Below are 20611 nucleotides of genomic sequence, written 5' to 3'. Positions count from 1 at the left end.
GTGGCAACTACACAAACCAACTAATCAGTTGAGGAAAGTCTGTGGAAAAGTAACTTGGTTGAGCTGTATGAGACTGCCGAATCGAATCCGTGAATCAGTGGGTAAATAATTTAATGGAAGACTCATAGGTATTCAGTGAAGGCTTTAAGTCATGAAAAAACAGTGATTCCGCTATTCTAAGACTAGTTTTATCATTATTTGTCATTAAAATCTCAAAATCATCCAGATCAAATGTATGACCCGAAACAAATGAATGTTCCCTAATTTCCGAGAAGGGAGGGTTTGAGAGTGGTAAAGTGGTTCTATATGACAGGCCTTTGTGTTCGAACATCCTAATTTTCAGGTTTCGAATAGAACTCCCAATATATCCTGCATTACAGTAGGAACAATTAAACTTGTACACAATATTAGAGCATAAAGCTTTGGGGATTCTATCCTTATACCTAAAAAAGGATCCAATAGTATATGAATTTTTAAAGATGAACCTAAATGAGACCTGTGGATAAACTGTATTAAGCAGTTTATTTAACTCCTTTCTGATGTGAAAACTGCTGTGCCCATAATAAGGGAAGCTAATATAAAGTACTTGTTTGGGAACTAAAGACACAGGCTTTGTGCAACTAAATAATTTATCCAGGAACTTGTGCAAGGTACTTTCAAAAAGATGCAAAGGATATCCATTATTCAAGAAATATGTTCTAAGCCTAGTAATTTCTAAATGGAACAAATTCCAATCCGATGAAAGGTTATAACACCTGAATAACAAAGTCTTAATGGAGTTGAATTTAAAGACCCTGGGTACAAAAGACAAAAAATTAAGACCAAGTCCTGTAAAGGTACTCTTCCTATAAACAGGGGTACTGAAACTGGAGTCATTTCTATGAACTAAAACATCAAGGAAAGGAAGCCTTCTATTTTCCTCTGTTTCTACAGTGAATTCAATATTAGGGTGCTTATGATTAATGTAATTCAAAAAATCATTTACATGATCAGACTGCCTAAATAACAAAAAACAGTCGTCAACATATCTACGGTACAGCAACGGTTTAAAATGAGCAGGGCAATCTTTAAGCCATGACACCTCATGGTGACAAAGAAATACATTAGCCAAGGTAGGACCCAAAGGAGAACCCATTGCAACCCCATCAACTTGTTTATAATAGTTATTGTTAAACAAAAAAATGCAATCTTTGACTGCTAATTCGAGAAGAGATTTAAACTGTTTCTTGGTAAAATTTAGAAACTCATCAAGGCATACAAAAGAGTTATCTGTACATATCTGTAGTGTCTCATCAAGGGGAATATTGGTAAACAAACTTTTTATATCAAAACTGGCCATATAAACCGGATGGGAGTAGCATAACTTCCCAAGTTCTTGTGCAAAGGCTGTCGAATTGCGAACTGTATATTCATTACTAGTGAGACGGCTAAGTATAGGTACAAAGAATTTTGCAAGGTTGTAGTTAAATGTACCAATAGCTGAAAGAATCGGTCTGATAGGACAAGAAGGTTTATGTATTTTTGGTAGTCCATACAAAATACCAGGCACTGATCCTGATGCAAACAAGTAGTCATATGTATCTGAAGTTATAGCCTTATCTTTTAAGGTCCTTAAGAGTCTGTTAAGTTTGTCTTCCAATTTCAGAATGTATGGAAATGGATCAATATCTAACTTAAGAAATTTAGAAGTATCAGATAAAATACTGTGAACCTTTTCAACGTATGTACTCTTATCCAAGGTTACTACCCCTCTTCCCTTATCAGGTTTAGTAATAATGATGCTACTGTCCTGTTTCAGAGTTTTTAATACATTGAATGTTTGCCTATTGCATAGAGACATTGAAAAATTATTGACATTCTTAAATGAATCATGAGCAATTTTGCATACCTTATCAGCAATTACTTTAAAATTAACTAGTTTATTTGAGGGACTGTATAGAGGCAACTTGGATATAGTATTAATAAGTTTCTCAAATGCCATAAAATGATTAACAAATTTGGGTTTAGCAACTGCAAGACCAAAATCCAAACCAAACATCAACGCATCCTCTTCAAGTTTGCTAAGCTTTCTACTGGACAAATTCATAATAACATCATTAGCATTTAGAGAAGAACATTTAGGGACTCCTAAACTGTGAAGTTTTTTACTGTGTGCTAATTTTGTCATCTTAAGTCTGTTGTTAGTGTTGCAATTCATTTTTGCAATGAGTACTTTAAAATCTAGCCAAGATACTTTAGTTCTGAATTCCGTCAAACAATGAAAATAATTCTTTTTCAGACTACTTGCATGTTGAGTTTTATTCCTAATTTCAAAAGCCAGCAACTTAAAGAGGATGGGTCTATGCAAACGACTGCCATGAAAATGCTTTAAGCTTGTCTTAAACTGTAAGAATTTGGGAAAAACTTCATTCCTTGTAAGGAATATGAAGTTTTTCCCAAATTCTTACAGTTTAAGACAAGCTCAAAGCATTTTTGCCAACGGCCATACCACGTTGAGTACACCGCTTCCCGTTCGATCAGCGAAGTTAAGCAACGTTGGGTCTGGTTAGTACTTGGATGGGTGACCGCCTGGGAACACCAGATGCTGTTGGCATCCCTACGTCAAGTGGGGTTGGTGGAGGATTAGTGCCCCTCCCTGTAAAATAATTAACTCTAAGCCCTTGGCCACCCAGTTTGGGATACATGGTGTCTGGCAATGAATGAATGAATTAAAGCATTTTCATGGCAGTCGTTTGCATAGATCCATCCTCTTTAAGTTGCTGGCTTTTGAAATTAGGAATAAAACTCAACATGCAAGTAGTCTGAAAAAGAATTATTTTCATTGTTTGACGGAATTCAGAACTAAAGTATCTTGGCTAGATTTTAAAGTACTCATTGCAAAAATTAATTGCAACACTAACAACAGACTTAAGATGACAAAATTAACACACAGTAAAAAACTTCACAGTTTAGGAGTCCCTAAATGTTCTTCTCTAAATGCTAATGATGTTATTACGAATTTGTCCAGTAGAAAGCTTAGCAAACTTGAAGAGGATGCATTGATGTTTGGTTTGGATTTTGGTCTTGCAGTTGCTAAACCCAAATTTGTTAATCATTTTATGGCATTTGAGAAACTTATTAATACTATATCCAAGTTGCTTCTATACAGTCCCTCAAATAAACTAGTTAATTTTAAAGTAATTGCTGATAAGGTATGCAAAATTGCTCATGATTCATTTAAGAATGTCAATAATTTTTCAATGTCTCTATGCAATAGGCAAAAATTCAATGTTTTAAAAACTCTGAAACAGGACAGTAGCATCATTATTACTAAACCTGATAAGGGAAGAGGGGTAGTAACCTTGGATAAGAGTACATACGTTGAAAAGGTTCACAGTATTTTATCTGATACTTCTAAATTTCTTAAGTTAGATATTGATCCATTTCCATACATTCTGAAATTGGAAGACAAACTTAACAGACTCTTAAGGACCTTAAAAGATAAGGCTATAACTTCAGATACATATGACTACTTGTTTGCATCAGGATCAGTGCCTGGTATTTTGTATGGACTACCAAAAATACATAAACCTTCTTGTCCTATCAGACCGATTCTTTCAGCTATTGGTACATTTAACTACAACCTTGCAAAATTCTTTGTACCTATACTTAGCCGTCTCACTAGTAATGAATATACAGTTCGCAATTCGACAGCCTTTGCACAAGAACTTGGGAAGTTATGCTACTCCCATCCGGTTTATATGGCCAGTTTTGATATAAAAAGTTTGTTTACCAATATTCCCCTTGATGAGACACTACAGATATGTACAGATAACTCTTTTGTATGCCTTGATGAGTTTCTAAATTTTACCAAGAAACAGTTTAAATCTCTTCTCGAATTAGCAGTCAAAGATTGCATTTTTTTGTTTAACAATAACTATTATAAACAAGTTGATGGGGTTGCAATGGGTTCTCCTTTGGGTCCTACCTTGGCTAATGTATTTCTTTGTCACCATGAGGTGTCATGGCTTAAAGATTGCCCTGCTCATTTTAAACCGTTGCTGTACCGTAGATATGTTGACGACTGTTTTTTGTTATTTAGGCAGTCTGATCATGTAAATGATTTTTTGAATTACATTAATCATAAGCACCCTAATATTGAATTCACTGTAGAAACAGAGGAAAATAGAAGGCTTCCTTTCCTTGATGTTTTAGTTCATAGAAATGACTCCAGTTTCAGTACCTCTGTTTATAGGAAGAGTACCTTTACAGGACTTGGTCTTAATTTTTTGTCTTTTGTACCCAGGGTCTTTAAATTCAACTCCATTAAGACTTTGTTATTCAGGTGTTATAACCTTTCATCGGATTGGAATTTGTTCCATTTAGAAATTACTAGGCTTAGAACATATTTCTTGAATAATGGATATCCTTTGCATCTTTTTGAAAGTACCTTGCACAAGTTCCTGGATAAATTAGGTTAGATTTTTCGTAATTTTGTGATTTTTTTTTTTTTACTACATTTTTAAATTTAATTTGTATATATTTTATTGGTTTTTATTAATTGTGAATGAGGTTTTGGTCATACTTCATTTTGTAATTCATTTTACGTATTTTAGTTTGTCTGATGATGAGGTTGGATTTCCTCGAAACGTCACTGAAATAAATTGTGAACATGGCCCCAGTTCATCGTCTCCTTGTCCTGGTCTTCAGTTTTATATATATATATATATATATATATATATATATATATATATATATATATATATATATATATATAATATCGTTTCGTTCTCGTTTAGTTTCGTTTTAAAAGGGTCCAACATGCTTGCATGTGTCGGCCTTGGTCACCTTATGGCGGCTCTCCACGCTGCACGATCCATTGCAGCCTCCCTGTTCAGCCCCTTAACCCTGAGGTCACACTTAATGACCTCGTCCCATGTCTTTCTCGGTCTACCCCTCGTAACCCCACCCCCAATATTAACACTTCTCACCTTCCTCACCCAATTATCGTCCCCCATCCTCTCCACATTTCCAAACCATCTCAATCTACCTCTCCTAATCACAACACCAATACACTCCAGTCCCATCCTACCTCTCAACTCTTCCATTGTGAACCCAGCCCCCCCAGATCTTGGACGCAAGGACCCACTACACATCCACCTAAGCATTGTCATTTCTGTACGTCTGACCTGGCGAATATGCTCCTCCTTCACTGCCAAGGTCTCATACCATACAGCATTACACTCCTAACACATGCTGCATACAAAGACCCCTTAGCACGTAGGGAGAGTCCTCTCAATGTCAGGAGAGGAAAGAGCTCCCTGAACTTCTTCCAACCACTTCTCACCCTAGCCACAGAGCTACCAGCCCCACCTCCAGCACACAACATGTCTCCCAAATAACAAAACTCTTCCACACACTCAAGAGGTTCACCAGCAAGATCAATTCTTTCACATCTGACAATCTCCACCTGCTCTCCCCGACACGCAGTACACATAAAATCAGCATTATCTCGCAGTCTACCTCTGATACCACTACATCTCTTATGCACCCATTTATCACAGACACCGCACAGGATGGAATTACTTCCCACACGATTGTGGCAAACTGCACATGGCCACTCTCCCTCGTCTTTGACAGTACCGCCACCAACCCAAGATATCATCACTTTAGTTTTATCTGCATTACCCTTAAGCCCTTGTGCCTCATACCATCTCTCCACTTCCGAAACATTTCCTCCACCTCCCTCTCGTTCTCTGCAATCAACACCAAATCATCAGCATACTACAACTCCCACGGGAGTCCGTTTCTAAAGTCACGTGAAAGGGCTTCAAGTACCATGATAAAGAACATGGGACTCAAAACTGACCCCTGATGCACACCAATATTCACGGAAAACCCATCACTCAAATCTCCATTCACTCTTACCTGGGTGTAAGCACCCATATACATAGCCCTAACCGCCCTAACCAGCCACGCCTCCAAGCCAAGCTTTCTCATTGTCCACTTCACCACCTCTCTAGGGACTCTGTCAAAGGCTTTTTCCAAATCAACAAAACAAAATAAAGATCCCTTCTCCTACCAATATATTTTTCCTGAAGCTGTCGAACAATGAATATGGCATCAGTGGACCCCCTACCTGGCATAAACCCAAACTGCATCTCATCAGTATTCACTCTTTCTCTAGTCATACCTTCTAAAACTCTCTCCATTACCTTCATTATCTGATCTAAAAGCTTTATACCTCTATAATTCCCTCTTTCCAGGGCATCACCCTTCCCTTTATACACATTTACAATTACACTCTTCAGCCAATCATCTGGGACAACACACTCATAAATAATCCTATTTATCAGGTCAGTGACTGCCTTCAGCATTTCGGCAGTCAACCCAGACACACCTGCTGCTTTCCCCACCTTCATCCTGCCTATTGCCTCACTCACAGTATCAGCATCAATCAAAGGCCAAGGGCCAGACACTGGATCTGCTGCCTCCAAACCTTCTCTGTCTCAGTCAAACTCCTCATTCAACCGGTTATAATGCTTTCTCCATGCATCTTTAATATCCTCACTGTTCACCACTACCCTTCCTTCATCATTCTTCACACACTGCTCACCTATAATATACCGATTATCCCTCTTCACCTGACCTGCCACCCTATATATCATATTTTTCCTTTCCCCATGATTTAGGTTATCAAGTAAAAGTCACTGTGACTCAGACTTTGCCCTGTATACCTCTCTTCTAGCCTTACGCTTGGCAGCCAAATATTCCTTTTTGCTACCACCCTTCTTCCATTACCGGAAAAGCCTTCTTTTCTCCTTAACTGCAGCTTCTACACCCTCATCCCACCACCAAGTTACTTTGTGTCTTGGTGGTCCTCTTGTCCAACCGCATGTTACATCAGTAACTCTCAAGAGATTGTTCTTGAGGGCTCTGTACTATTCATTAACGCCTCTGTCTACAGCTTCCTGTTCAGCCACCACTCTCCTCAACTCGCTATAGAAGGCATCCCTTACTACATGGTTTTTCAGCTTCCTTATATTCCTCCTAGGTACATAAGTCCTCCTTTTCATCACTCATTCTTTAAGCACCATATCACAAATCAGCAGTTTGTGCTGCTGCACACACTCCTCACTTCCTATAACTTTAACATCCCTCACTAACCTCCTATCGGCCCTCCTAACAAGAAAATAATCTATCTGACTGCTATTTCCCCCAGACTCATACGTAATTAACCTACTGTCTCTTTTCCTAAAATATGTGTTGCACACAATCATGTCCGTTGCCTCCCCAAACTCGAGTATCCTTTCCCCTTATGCATTCCTTATACCAGACGCACATCCCCCATGCATTCCTTCATAACCTTGTGCTGCTTCACCTACATGACCATTTAAGTCCCCTTCCAAAACCACTATCTCATCATCCCGCATACCACCCACTACATATATTAAATCATCCCAAAATCTATCTTTCTCTGCTTCATCCAATCCTGCCTGTGGAGCATCTATCTATCTATCTATAGCTCGACGCCCTAATCCTGCAAAGGGTGGCTGCAGACAAAACGCCTCCAAGTCGCTCTGTCACCCACCATTTGACTACCCTCCCCCCAACTCACCCCCCCCCTCATATACCTCTCAACTCCATCCCTCCACCTCATCCTCGATCTACCCCTCCCTCTCCCTCCCTCCACCTCACCTACATACACCCTCTTAGTCAGTCTTTCACTCCCCATTCTCTCCACATGTCCAAACCACCTCAGTGTATTTCTCCTAATCTTCTCAACCACATCCACATCCACCTCACAACGTTCCTTCACTTCTTCATTCATCAACCTGTCACTCCATGTCACTCCACATGCTCCTTTCAAGTAACTCATTTCCACTGCTCTCACTCTTGACTTGTTACCCTCTTGCAAGGTCCACACCTCGCTTCCATACGTCAGGGTAGGGATCACAATACTATCATTCAGTGACTTCTTAACTTCCATACGCATCTCCCTATTTCTCATCACTGCTTTCAGTGAACCAACAACCTTCCTTCCCTGCTGTACCCTTTCACGTACTTCATCACCCAAAGTTCCATCCTTACTCATCACACTACCCAAGTACTTGAATGCACTCACATTCTCCATATCCTCACCATCCAACCTCACTGTACACTCTATGACTTCATTCTCTCTCAAACACCATAACTTTACTTTTGTTTACATTAACTTTCAGCTTCTTCCTCCTACACACTGTCCCAAATTATTTCACCAAACCTTGCAACTCCCATTCATTTTCACTCAACAATACTGTATCATCAGCAAACAGCAGCACCGGAATCTTCCAAATCTCACCCTCATTCATTAGATCCACCCCCACATCCATTGCCCTAACTTGCACCTCCATTACAACCCCATCCATGTATATATTAAACAGCCATGGAGACATCACACAACCTTGTTTCAGTCCCACATTGAGATCAAAGAACTCACTCAGCTCACCATCCATTTGCACCGTAACCCTAGCTCCCTCGTACATACTCTTCACAGCACTCAACAATTTCCCCTCCACTCCATATATTCTTAATACCTTCCACATACCTTGCCTATCTATTCTGTCATAAGCTTTCTCCAAGTCCATGAAGGCAGCATACACTTTCCTTCCCTTCTCTAGATACTTCTCCACTAAACATCTTAGAACAAATATCTGATCTACACACCCTTTCCCCTTCCTAAATCCCCCTCGTTCTTCTCCAACTAGCTCCTCTGTCATATGCCTAACCCTGTCATATATGCCTACATAATCGCAGCTATCCTTCTACCGAACAGAATTTTCACTACCAATATCCTATCGCTTACTCTCATAACATATTCCACCCATTTCTTCGCAACCATCACACCAACACCTCCATATCCATCTGCTCCCCCTTGCCAAAACAACTTACAGCAACAGTCCTTCCCAACAATCTTTCTGGCGTATCCACCCCTGTACCGGACTTCCTGCAAACACGCCACATCCACCCACCTTCTACTGAATGCCTCAACGACTTCCCCCGCTCTTCCCCTCAAACTTCCCACATTCCATGAACCCACCCTTATTCCCCCTGGGTGATTTACTGTCCTCAGGCTTGCTTTGAAACTTTTTCATGTGTTTTGTCATATTCAGTATTAATAAAGGGAGATAGACATACCACAGGCCCCACTCACTGCACAGTCCCAGGTCCAGGCAATGGATCTGGGACCCCTAGCTCACCAGCTTACCAGTGGCTGTGGTAGTGGCCTCGGGGCACCCTGCCAGGACAGCTGCAGGGACACCCTCCAAGCGCGCCTTGGCACTGCAACTATCCCGCCATTATACACCCACTGATAAGGCGGCCTCCTGGGGCGCTACTCCCAGGTTCGGGTCCCTCGCTATTGGGTGGAAGCAGCAGCCTGGGAACCGCAATGCCCTGTACCCTCTAGCACAGGCTTGAGCCCCATCTCACCCTGGACCCAAGATCTATGCCGGAGGAACCCCCGTCACGCCTCCCCCCAGAAGTCCGCCACTAGGTAGCGGGGGCAAAGTTTTCTGGCCGCATGCCCTTGCTGGCGCCAACCCCTGTAAAGTAGTGGGATACGTTGTGTGAAATGTAAAGTGCATGTGGTGTAGTGGATAGGATAGTTAGAGGAAATGTTTGGGAGAGTATGCTGGTCTACTCTCCATGTTACTGTCACACTGAAAAAGTCACCAAAGGGGGATGGTTAGACAGCTAGTGAAACAGGATCTCCAGCTCTCCCTATCACCAGCATTCCCCTTCCCCTTGGGAGTACCACCCTGTTAGGCCCGTGCTACGGCCTCCTCCTGATACATATATATATATATATATATATATATATATATATATATATATATATATATATATATATATATATATATATGAGGAAGAAGGAACCAAAGGCAACAAGCCCGCAAAACTGTTCATTCCAAGAGAAAAACAAAATACAAGAGAGAGCCAAATTCAAGATCCAATCATTTCGAGATGCCTGGACACACTGCATTTGAAAGACTGGAGATCATAGGAAGCAGGAAATACAGACAGAGGGAGACAGTTCCAGAGTTGACCTGTTGCATAAATGAAGGACTGGGAGTAACGGTTAACTCTTGCATTAGAGAGTTGGACAGAAAAGGGATGGGAGTTTGCTGCTAGACGGGTGCTACACGCCAGTCGTAGAGGTGGAGGAATGCATACAGACAGTTCAGAGGAGCAGTGACCATTGAAGTAGCGATAGAAAAGAGATAAAGATGCAACAGTGGGGTGAAGAGACAGAGGTTGAAGGGAGTCAGTAAGAGGAGGAGAGTTAATGAGACGAAAAGCCTTTGACTCCACCCTATTGAGAAGAGCTGTATGTGGGGGGCATGGGGGACCTCCCCATACATGAGAGTTGTACTCCACGCAGGGCAGATAAAATCCCTGTATAGAGTCAACAGTTGTGCAGGGGTAAAGGAGGAATGGAGTCGGCTTAGCACACCTAATCTTTTGGAAGCAGATTTTACAAGAGATGGAATATGATCTTTAAAAGATAAGTCCCGAGTAAATGAAACCCCAAGCATGTTCAAGGATGATGCAGGATTAAGCTGAATATTATTAAACATTAGTGGGTATACATGTGGAAGATTTTGTCGGGTTGATATGTGCAAAAACTGAGTCTTTGATGCATTAAAAACAACCTGATTATTTTTATCCTAGTCAGAGATACGAGCCAAGTCAGACATTAGGTGTGCCATATATATATATATATATATATATATATATATATATATATATATATATATATATATATATATATATATATACACGAGTATAACCCAAAAAGGATGACACGGAATAAACTGAAGAAAAGGTTGAGAGAAAATGAGGGAAAAGATATTTCGATGAAGAGAAATGGCCGTAAATATGGAAGAAGAGGAGAGTTTATAAAAAGGCTGCCCAAGAGCTGAAGAAGGGAAATGAAAAGAATGAAAAGACTGAGAAATATGCAATGGACAGGAAGAAATGAAATGGTGCATTGGCATTACCCAATATAAAGAGATTTTAGTAAAAAGAAAAATATCATAGGAACGTACATGCACAAGATGGGGTATTAAACGGATCTGAAAAGAAATCTAATACAGATAAGCTAACAAGAAAATATCTAGAAAACAGATTAGAAGAGATCTGAAAAAAAAAAAAACACGAAAGTAACGAGAAGATATGAAAGAAGGAGAGGAGAAACTTGGGCTAAGAGAGGAGAATTGGTAGACGGTAGGAACTATTTTTAAAAACAGTTATAAAGGCCTAGGAAAACAAAAATTTAGAGGGCAAAGAGAAATCAACATTACAGCTGAAAATGAGAGCTGAGGAGAAGGAAGGAGAGGGTGGTTTAGAAAGGTGGCCTGGGAAAAGAACTAGGCAAAGGTATTGTAAAGGTTGTGGAATTTCCTACAAAAAGGCAACAGGAAGAAACAAGAAAGAGAGAAGCCTAGAGGAGATCAGACAGACAAGGAGAATGAGTAGGAGATGGAGGAGGACAAGGAGAAAGAAAAAAGTGATGCAGGAGAAAGAGGAGTAGGAAGAGGTGATATAGAATGGTAAACCTGGAGTATGAGCTAGGAAGAACGCCTGAATGTAATACTGAAAAAGTTGGTTGGAAACAAAAACGAAAGAAGGAAAGAGACTTGTACTACAATAGTACTATGGTCAAATTATGAGTAGGAAGTTAAAAGAATTGGCGAATATTGGTAGGAAGACGAAGTATGAATATAAACTGGATAACATCCTTGAAATGCAGTTGAGAATACAAGTAACGAAGATAAAGTGCTAAATAAGGCAAAAGGGTAAATTACGACGGCAAAAATAGGACATGGATAGACAATGAGGCTAAGGATAAGGCTTGAAAAAAAAAAAAAAAGTATGAACGTAATGAAACGAGAGACTAGAAAGACAAGAATAGAACTAGGAAATGGGTTAAAAATATATATAAGTATATAAAGGGAACACATAGCAAAGCAAAGAGTTACCGTGGTATTGATCACTTGGAAGCTTCTTATTAAAGAAGAGGCTACGAATAAAGTAACAGTATACACCGTCTTTCTGTTAGTTTACCTCTGGCTCCCGTCACGCACTCAACTGTATAAAATCCCCTGGCGTTATTTTAAACAGAATACTACATTTGTTAGGGCCATAAGATAGTAGAGATAAGGATAACAAAGCAAGAACGCTCCCCCAATCCACCAGTCCCCTTAGCCAAAGCTACCAAGAGAAAGTGATATGACTAGGCATGCACCGTAGAAATAATGTCATACAATTTCATAAGGAAAAGTTTTATGAACGGAATACATTATCTTAACAAGGTGCGGTGAAAACTGACCTTTAGGCATAACGATGCTGAGAGGCTGCTATTTCCTTCGTGATATGGATGAGAACAAAAGAGAAAGTTTAGTCACATATTTGGGCTATTTAGCAGAGAATGGATTTCGCTGTGAATTAGAAACTACAAATATATCCAAATAAACAGAACAGGATCTGATGGTGTTTGCTGTGTTTTATACCTCTTTGTTGGAGTGGAGGAGACAGGCTGGGAATTGTGAAAATTTTCAACAGGGTCGTGGAGGGGGAAACAAACTGGGTCTGTATGGATGAGATTGGGGGTGGCTGGGTATGGTATGGGAGTTAATGAATCAGACACGAGGGAGGATGGGGTTCGATAGGGGGAGGTGAATAGAGACAAGATGGAGGAGGAGGAGAAGTGAAACAGAAGGGAAAGGGAAAGTGGGAGAACTAAAGATGGAGGGGAGGGAAATGGAGGGAATGATACTAGTTATGACAATTTCAGTCCTTTTATTTCACATGAATATTTGCATGAATTAACCATGTGTCAAGAGCTACTCTCATTCGACACCGCTGTAAATAATTAATGACGCCATTGGATAAAATAATGCTTTCATATCTCTCTTATTTGTGACCACCCTCGTTACTGCAGCAAGTGTGCAGGGTTCAGTGATTTTGCTTCGGATGATGGCAAGTCTTTATGCAAAGTGGCGTCAAGAATAATCTTTTGTTTGTGTGGCAAAGCTTAATTCTGCAATGGCAATGGCCTATCACCGGTTGTTATTCAGAAATCAAAATGGTTCGTCATATTTAACACTCCAGTTTCATAAATCTCTCTTTTATCATATCTATCTTCATATGTGTAATATTCATCTACTCCAATAAGAGCAGTTTTTCAGGTGTTATCACCGATATTATAAACAGTGAAGTAGTCAATAGTAGTCGTGTATCTCAGAACAAATATCCGTACCCCCATTGTCATTATCTGTTATATCCTCGCTGACAAGAAAATACCCAAGACAAAACAGATGGAATAAGAAAAGTGTCAGCGATTCCAATCAACCAGGACAAGACAAAATCAATTAAGACTACAAAACAAACTGGCAGGACAAAGATACAACCTGCTAAGAAAGGAAAACAATCAGCCGGGAGAAGACAATCACATTAAGGCAGCCGAGATAAAACATCCAAGAGAAGAGAACCAGAGCAATGTAAATACACAAGACAACCAAGACAAGATAACCATGATATAAAACAAAGACAACACAGCCAGCACCAAAGAACAGTTCGCCAGGACAATAAACCTGGAGAAATTTGAGTGGTTAAGACAATAATCACCCAACACAGGAAAAAAATCAGCAAGAACAAGAATATATTCCCTCAAGAGGGAAAGAAAATACACATTCAAGGAAAATAATTGGTAAAATAAAACTGTCATCAGAAGAAAAAAGGAAACCAAAGAAATCAACAAGGAAGTACAGTTGGCGAGAAGGGCAAGATACTTCTCAGCCAAAGCAATAAAACAATTATCCAAGAGGGAAGGAAAATAGTAAACTACAGAAGAGTCAATACATCTTAGGAAAACAATTAATGGAAAAGGAACAAAACCCAAACAGTTAATATAAGAAGAGATTCCAGCTGATCAAGACAACAAACAAGAAAATAATCATCGAAGAAAAGAAAGGCAACCAGCAAGGAAAAGGAAAAATGAGGAAAGAGTCATGGCAAGAAAGCAATTAGTCACAACAAATAATGAATGCTTTGGGAAAAGACACACACACACACACACACACACACACACACACACACACACACACACACACACACACACACACACACACACACAGCCTGGACAAGAAATAAACATTAGCCACGACGAGACAAGAATCATGGAAATAGGACAAGAATAGAAACCCCCGGAAAAAGAAAGCAGGAAGATGGAGAAACGAATCAGCCAGAACAAGAAAAAAACGAAGAGAAATCGGTCAGGTAAAGAAATCAGACAAACAAATATATAATTATCAATAGCGAGGGGGAAATCGACAGTAAATTCAGCCAAGTAAGAGAAAAGTTAAAAATTAGCCAAAGCAACGAATTAATCTACCAAGACAAAAGAACCATTAAACAGGACACACACACACACACACACACACACACACACACACACACACACACACACACACACACACACACACACACACACACACACACACACACAAGGCAAGACCTAAGAACAAACCAGGAAGGATACAAGAACCATGAGATAAGAGAACAAGAAAATTATCAGCTATTACAAGAAAGTCTAGCCAGGACTATCAGGTAGGAAAAAATGAAAGCGAAGATCAGTGGACTTCAGAAAATCAGGCCAAAACTGTTGAGACATGAATATCATCCCAATTCCTACTTGGGCTTTGCCCAGATTTTGAGGTAAGTCCCTTCACAACGAGGAATCGATTTCCATTTTTTATTTTTGCTGTTATCAAATTATTTTTATTCTTCTAGAGATCGACTCTTCGAACGGGAGTTATAGTAACTTCAACTCCTCCGCTAAATGACATCTTTTCTTAAATAAAATAAAATAGATTGGTAGCAATATGAAACAAAATTGGCACAATTGGGCTGAAGCTAACATTAGTCAACAAAATTACTGAAAGTACGGAACGCATAATAAAAGAGGAAGGAGGGAAGAAGAGACAAACACAGGGTAGGGAAAAAAGAAAACAGAACAAAACTTAGGGAGATATATTAAAAAAAAAAAAAAAAACAGAATATGGAGGAGAACAAGAGAATGGAAAAACAGGGAGGAGGACAAGATGCAAAAGGATCCAACGCGGGGAATACTGGGAAGAAGGGGGACAAGATGGAGGGAGTGGACTGTAACACCAGTCGAACAGGGCGGCACTACCAAGGTGGATGGATAGCTGATGACAGGGAAAGCTGGAGCTCCCGTTTCATCAGTCCTCTTAGACTAGCTTCTAACCATCCCTCTTTGCTGAATTTCTTCAGTGTTTCACTAGCAGAAAAAGTAGGCCAGCATACCCTGTCATGGAATTTCCTCCAACTGTCAACAATAAACTACATGCACATTACTCACTGCACATCCTGGCATCTTACCATCCAGCCTAAGAGTCCCCGGGGGAGGGGAGGGGGACATATAAGCCAATCTCTTGGTGGCGGTCAAGTGAGATGCATGGGACCACTCTCTGACTCATTCCTTGTTCATATCTGTAATATTTGTAGCATCTCTAATTTTCTCTCTGTTGAACTCCACCTCCATTTCTATAAACTCTTCTTCACTGACACTTGGCTGTCTGAGATGATTGATAGCAAACCCTTATCTGTATCCTCCTTCTTTCTCTCTACTGACTTCAAAGTAAAACTTGGTTGTTGTGTACATGTATGCAACAATATATTTTCTTCTCATGTCTCTGAACTTGAACCTTATAAAGCCTCTACTCTCTGGTCTCTGCAGTTCTGTCATTCATACGGTTTACTTATCTCCTAATTCTACTGATCGCGAAAAATTCTTTAACTGTTTTTCTTCTGAAATGGAACACGTTCTATCAATTTCTCCATTCTCATTAATTTACATTGTAGGTGATTTCAATGTTCACCAATACATTTGACTCTCTTCTCCTTTCACTGATCTACCTGGTGAACAAGCCTACATCTTTTCTCTTTCTAATGTCCGAGAGCAGCATGCACAGCACCCTATCCTACCCATATCCTGCCCACCTTAGAGAGTTCCAACATACTTGACATTTTTCTTACAATGCTCTTTTGTTTATACTATCAATCTTTTCTCTCCACTGGACAGATCTGATCACAATCTCACCTTAACGTGTCCTAACACTCCAATAAGGCCTGTGGACGCTCCTAAGAAGTGGCAGCCGAGAGCCATCTAAATGTGTCTTGCACATTAGGATGTTAGTCTCTCGGGCATGGAAGTATACATTCCATTCTCTTATTCTGTGACTAATGCAAAGAAACCTTGCTTTAATCATGTTTGTTCTAATGCTGTCCACAAAAAGGAGAAAGACTACAATAGGTACTGGAGCCAACCCACCCCCGAATCTCATCTCTTGTATATCTCTGCCAGGAACCGTGCAGTCTGTTCTTAACTCTGCTAAGAATGATTTCATTCGTACTAAACGCTCTGAACTTTCTGACTCAAATTCTTCCCAGTAGTTTCGGTACCTTGCCAAAAACCTTTCTAACAAGTTTACCTCATCATCCTTTCCCCCTCTTTTTTGCTCTGATGGCTCTCTAGCTGTTTCTTCTACTGGAAAAGCAGAACCATTTGTTCAGACTTTCTTCTCAAATTCCAGTTTAGATGATCCAGGTGCTGTTCCTCTGACTTCCCCGCTCTAACTCTCATGGCTGACATTAAAATTCTTCATTTGGACTGATTTGTTTCTGTTACCACTGTCATCAATACTAACAAGGCATGTAGGCCAAATGGGGCCCCTCTTGTTGTCCTCAAGAACTGTGATGAGGTGCTACTCACTTAGTAAGTAAACTTTTTCTCCTTCGTCTGTCAACTTGTACCTTTCCTTCGTGGTGGAAGTTTACTCTCATTCAGCCTGTCCCAGTGAAGGGTGATCATTCCCAGGCCTGTGACTATCACCCAACTGCATTATCATCCAGTATTCCTAAAGTTTTTGAAACTATTCTTAACAACAAATCTTAAGCCACCTTTCCTATCACAACCTTCTTTATGATCGTTGGTATGGGTTCCACCAGGGATACTTCAACGGCAATCTCCTATCTTCCTTTCAGACTCATGGTCATCCTCCTTTCGGGACTTTGGCAAAAGCTTTGCCATTGCACTTGACAACTCAAAGGCTTTTCATTGAGACTGGCATTAATCTATAATTGCCAAATTGCTCTCTTACAGTTTCTGTCCTTCTATCTATGCCTTCATCTCTAGCTTCCTTTCTGGTCGTACTAAAGCCGGTATGACAAACAGCCAACGTTCTTCTGCCAGAGCTATCAAGAGTGGTGTTCTACATGGGTCTGTCCTATTACCAACTCTTCTCCTTTTATTCATCAGTGACCTAAGCTGTAAATTTAACTCTGTCCACTCATACACTGATGACTCCACCCTGCACCTTTTCATTTGCATATTGCAAATGACAATGATTAGGTGGATGTGCAGTGCGTCCCTGCGTCCAAGGCATGGAGGGGCTGGATTTACAATGGAAGAGTTGAGAGGTAGGATGGGACTGGAGTGTATTGGTGTTGTGATGAGGAGAGGTAGATTGAGGTGGTTTGGACATGTGGAGAGGATGGGGGATGATAATTGGGTGAGGAAGGTGAGAAGTGTTAATATTGGGGGTGGGGTTATGAGGGGTAGACCGAGAAAGACATGGGACGAGGTCATTAAGTGTGACCTTAGGGTTAAGGGACTGAACAGGGAGGCTGCAATGGATCGTGCAGCGTGGAGAGCCGCCATTAGGTGACCAAGGCCGACACATGCAAGCATGTTGGAGCCTTTAAAAACGAAAACGAAAACGATTGCAGTATCTATCTCAGCAGTTACTTCAACAAACAAGGGATGAGGCTATGGCACACCTAATGTCTGGCTTCTCGCATATCTCTGATTGAGGTAAAAATTAATCTTGTTGTCTTTAATGCTTCAAAAACTCAGTTCTTACATTGTTCAACCCATAAAAATCTTCCTAAGGAGTATCCTCTAATTTTAAACAGTATCCAACTTACTCCTGCATCATCTTTAACATACTTGGGGTTTAACCCATCCCGTCCAGGTGACATGTATACATGTCCTCCCGGAGCCGTTTGAGGGTCATTTATACATGATCTAGTAATTCACGCCATTGTTTGAATACTCAGCTCATTATTTTCACACCCACACCCACTGGCAACCCCCCACATGCATCCCAGTCACGCTCCAGTTGCCTGCGTACCTCCGTGATGGATAGGCCTATGCATAAAGATATTACTGAGTCCCGATCCTCGACCGACCAACCGCGCCCTCCGACTTCCACTCCTATGAAGTCCAAAAACCCTCGGAGGAAAGGCCTTAGTGATAGTGCAATAGGGAGGGAGTTAGATGTACCATTATTGCCAATTGTGAGTGGAGAAAGTGACTCCTCCTTTGAAGAACCAGACTTAGCCATGTTGAGTATGGAAAAATATGCTTCAGAGGAGGACGGTGACCATGAATTCACCACTGTATGGCGATATTTTCCATCTGTAAGATCATCAGCCTTTTCTGGTGATGAAGGATCAGATGTAGTTGATGATCCTGCAGAGGATGATATACACACAGTGGAGAAAGTGGCGGGGGAGGTAGAGAGTGAAGGAAACGAGGAGGCTGGCAGGAGGAGAAAATGCCGCAGGCTGAGCCGCTGGGGACAAGAGTGGCGTAGGGAGGAATTTTCCACCCATACACCATCACCGCCACATTCACCCACACGGCCTGCATCACTTCATTCATCACCACATGCATCACCACGCCAGCCCGCATCACTCCAGGCCTCACCATGCCGACCTGCCTCACCATGCAGATCTGCATCACCACATGCATCACCATGCCAACCTGCCTCATCATGTGTACCACCACGCTGACCTGCCTTACTTCAGGCCTCACCACGTGCATCACCACGCCGACCTGCCTCACTTCAGGCCTCTTCACATGCCTTACCACGCTGACCTGCCTCACCACGCCGATCTGCCTCACTTCAGGCCTCTCCATGTGCCTTACTATGCCGGCCTGTATCATTACAGGCCTCACCATGCCAGCATGCATCACTACGGGCCTCACCACGTGCCACTTCACCTCAACCTGGCCTACCTGGTTATGTTGGTGCAGGTGCTCGCCAGCAGGCACGTGCCCGCCGATGCCTTTCACCAACACCATCACCACCACAATCACCGTCACCAGCATCGTCACCTGCCTCATCTAGTGGTGAGTTGGCAGAATTGCCACCACGCCGCAATGCTAGGGGCCGTGGTAGGGCACGGGGCAGGTCACGTGCACGGCAGGCAAGGCAGGAACCACGGACTGGTAGGTTTGAAACCTTTATGTGGGTGCAAGTGACTGGGTTTCAGCCTGAAATACCTGTTTTTGACGACACAAATGCAGGTGTGCAGCCAGAATTTCCCTGCAACAGTGCTTCTCCTGCAGTTGACTTCTTCCTTGGTTTTTTCACAACAGCAGTGATGGAGTTCATTTCTGCTGCAGTAGGGCTGAAACCTTGCACGTGAGAGAGAGTGCGAAAATGAAGGAATGGACTGCAACGAGTGTTAGTGAAATGCATGTTTGGCTAGCATTGACAATGTTGGTGCCTCATGTTAGGAAACATAACATACACGATTACTGGCTCGTGGACAATATTGCTGCGATGCCAGTATTCAGTAGGTATATGCCACGTGACCAATAACTTGACATCTTGAGGTATTTACATTTTTCCACCAAAATGGGCCCACATCCGAACGATAGGCCGTGGAAAATTCACTAGATTTTAGAGATGATGAAGGAGAAATTTCGATCATTTTTCAGGCCATTTCAGAAGGTTGTTATCAACGAGTCGCTTGTTTTGTTCAGGGGATGTCTTGCCTTCATTCAGTACATTCCATCTAAGAGATCGTTTCGGAATAAAGTTCTTTGTCTTGTGTGATTGCAAGACTGGGTATGTGCTTGATTTCATTGTGTATACAGCGAGTAATGCGGTGTTGTTGAAGGACGACCCCCATGGTTTCTCTGGCAATGTGGTCAAGAAACTAATGGACAGGTACTTCGGTGGCAACTATATCCTTTACACTGATAATTATTACACGGCACCTGGTCTTGCGAAGTACCTGCACGAACACCAAATTGGATCGTGTGGCACTGTCCGTGCAAAGCGGAAGCATTGGCCATCCTTTCCCAAATGCACAATGAAGGGGAAGTGCAGGACCTTGCAATCAGGTAAACTCCTGGCCATTCACTGGCATGATGAGAGAAAGGTGAATGTCCTCTTCATGGTTCACGAAGGTAAATTGATTGACACAGGCAAGGTCGATAGAAGAACGAGGCAACCAGTCTTCAAGCCTGATGCTGTTCTGGACTATAACATGAACATGCGACTCGTCGATAAATCAGATATGCAGATTGGCACAATCAACTGTCTGAGGAGGTGCTGTAAGTGGTATAAGAAGGCATTCCTACATGTACTGGACATCTGTGTACTGAATGCCTTCATTCTGTACAAGGAGGTTACACAGACCAGCACATCCCTCAGACAGTTCGAGAGGGATGTGATTTACGGCCTTCTGAAGAGGTTTGGACAGGTAA

General features: G+C 41.4%; 1 non-coding gene across 1 annotated transcript; it reads left to right on the top strand.

Annotated features, from left to right (window-relative positions):
• The first annotated feature begins 2474 nt into the window (after positions 1-2474).
• On the top strand, positions 2475-2593 carry LOC145414719 (5S ribosomal RNA). The gene has a single exon (XR_013899918.1). It is a non-coding gene; the product is annotated as a 5S ribosomal RNA (ribosomal RNA).
• The last annotated feature ends 18018 nt before the right edge of the window (positions 2594-20611 follow it).

This window comes from Coenobita brevimanus, chromosome 100 (genome assembly GCF_032717465.1).
Source record: "Coenobita brevimanus isolate Jiangsu-jjx chromosome 100, ASM3271746v2, whole genome shotgun sequence".
Taxonomy (NCBI): domain Eukaryota; kingdom Metazoa; phylum Arthropoda; class Malacostraca; order Decapoda; family Coenobitidae; genus Coenobita; species Coenobita brevimanus.
The sequence above is the reverse complement of the archived record's forward strand: the minus strand, read 5'-3'. Positions and strand labels throughout refer to the sequence as shown.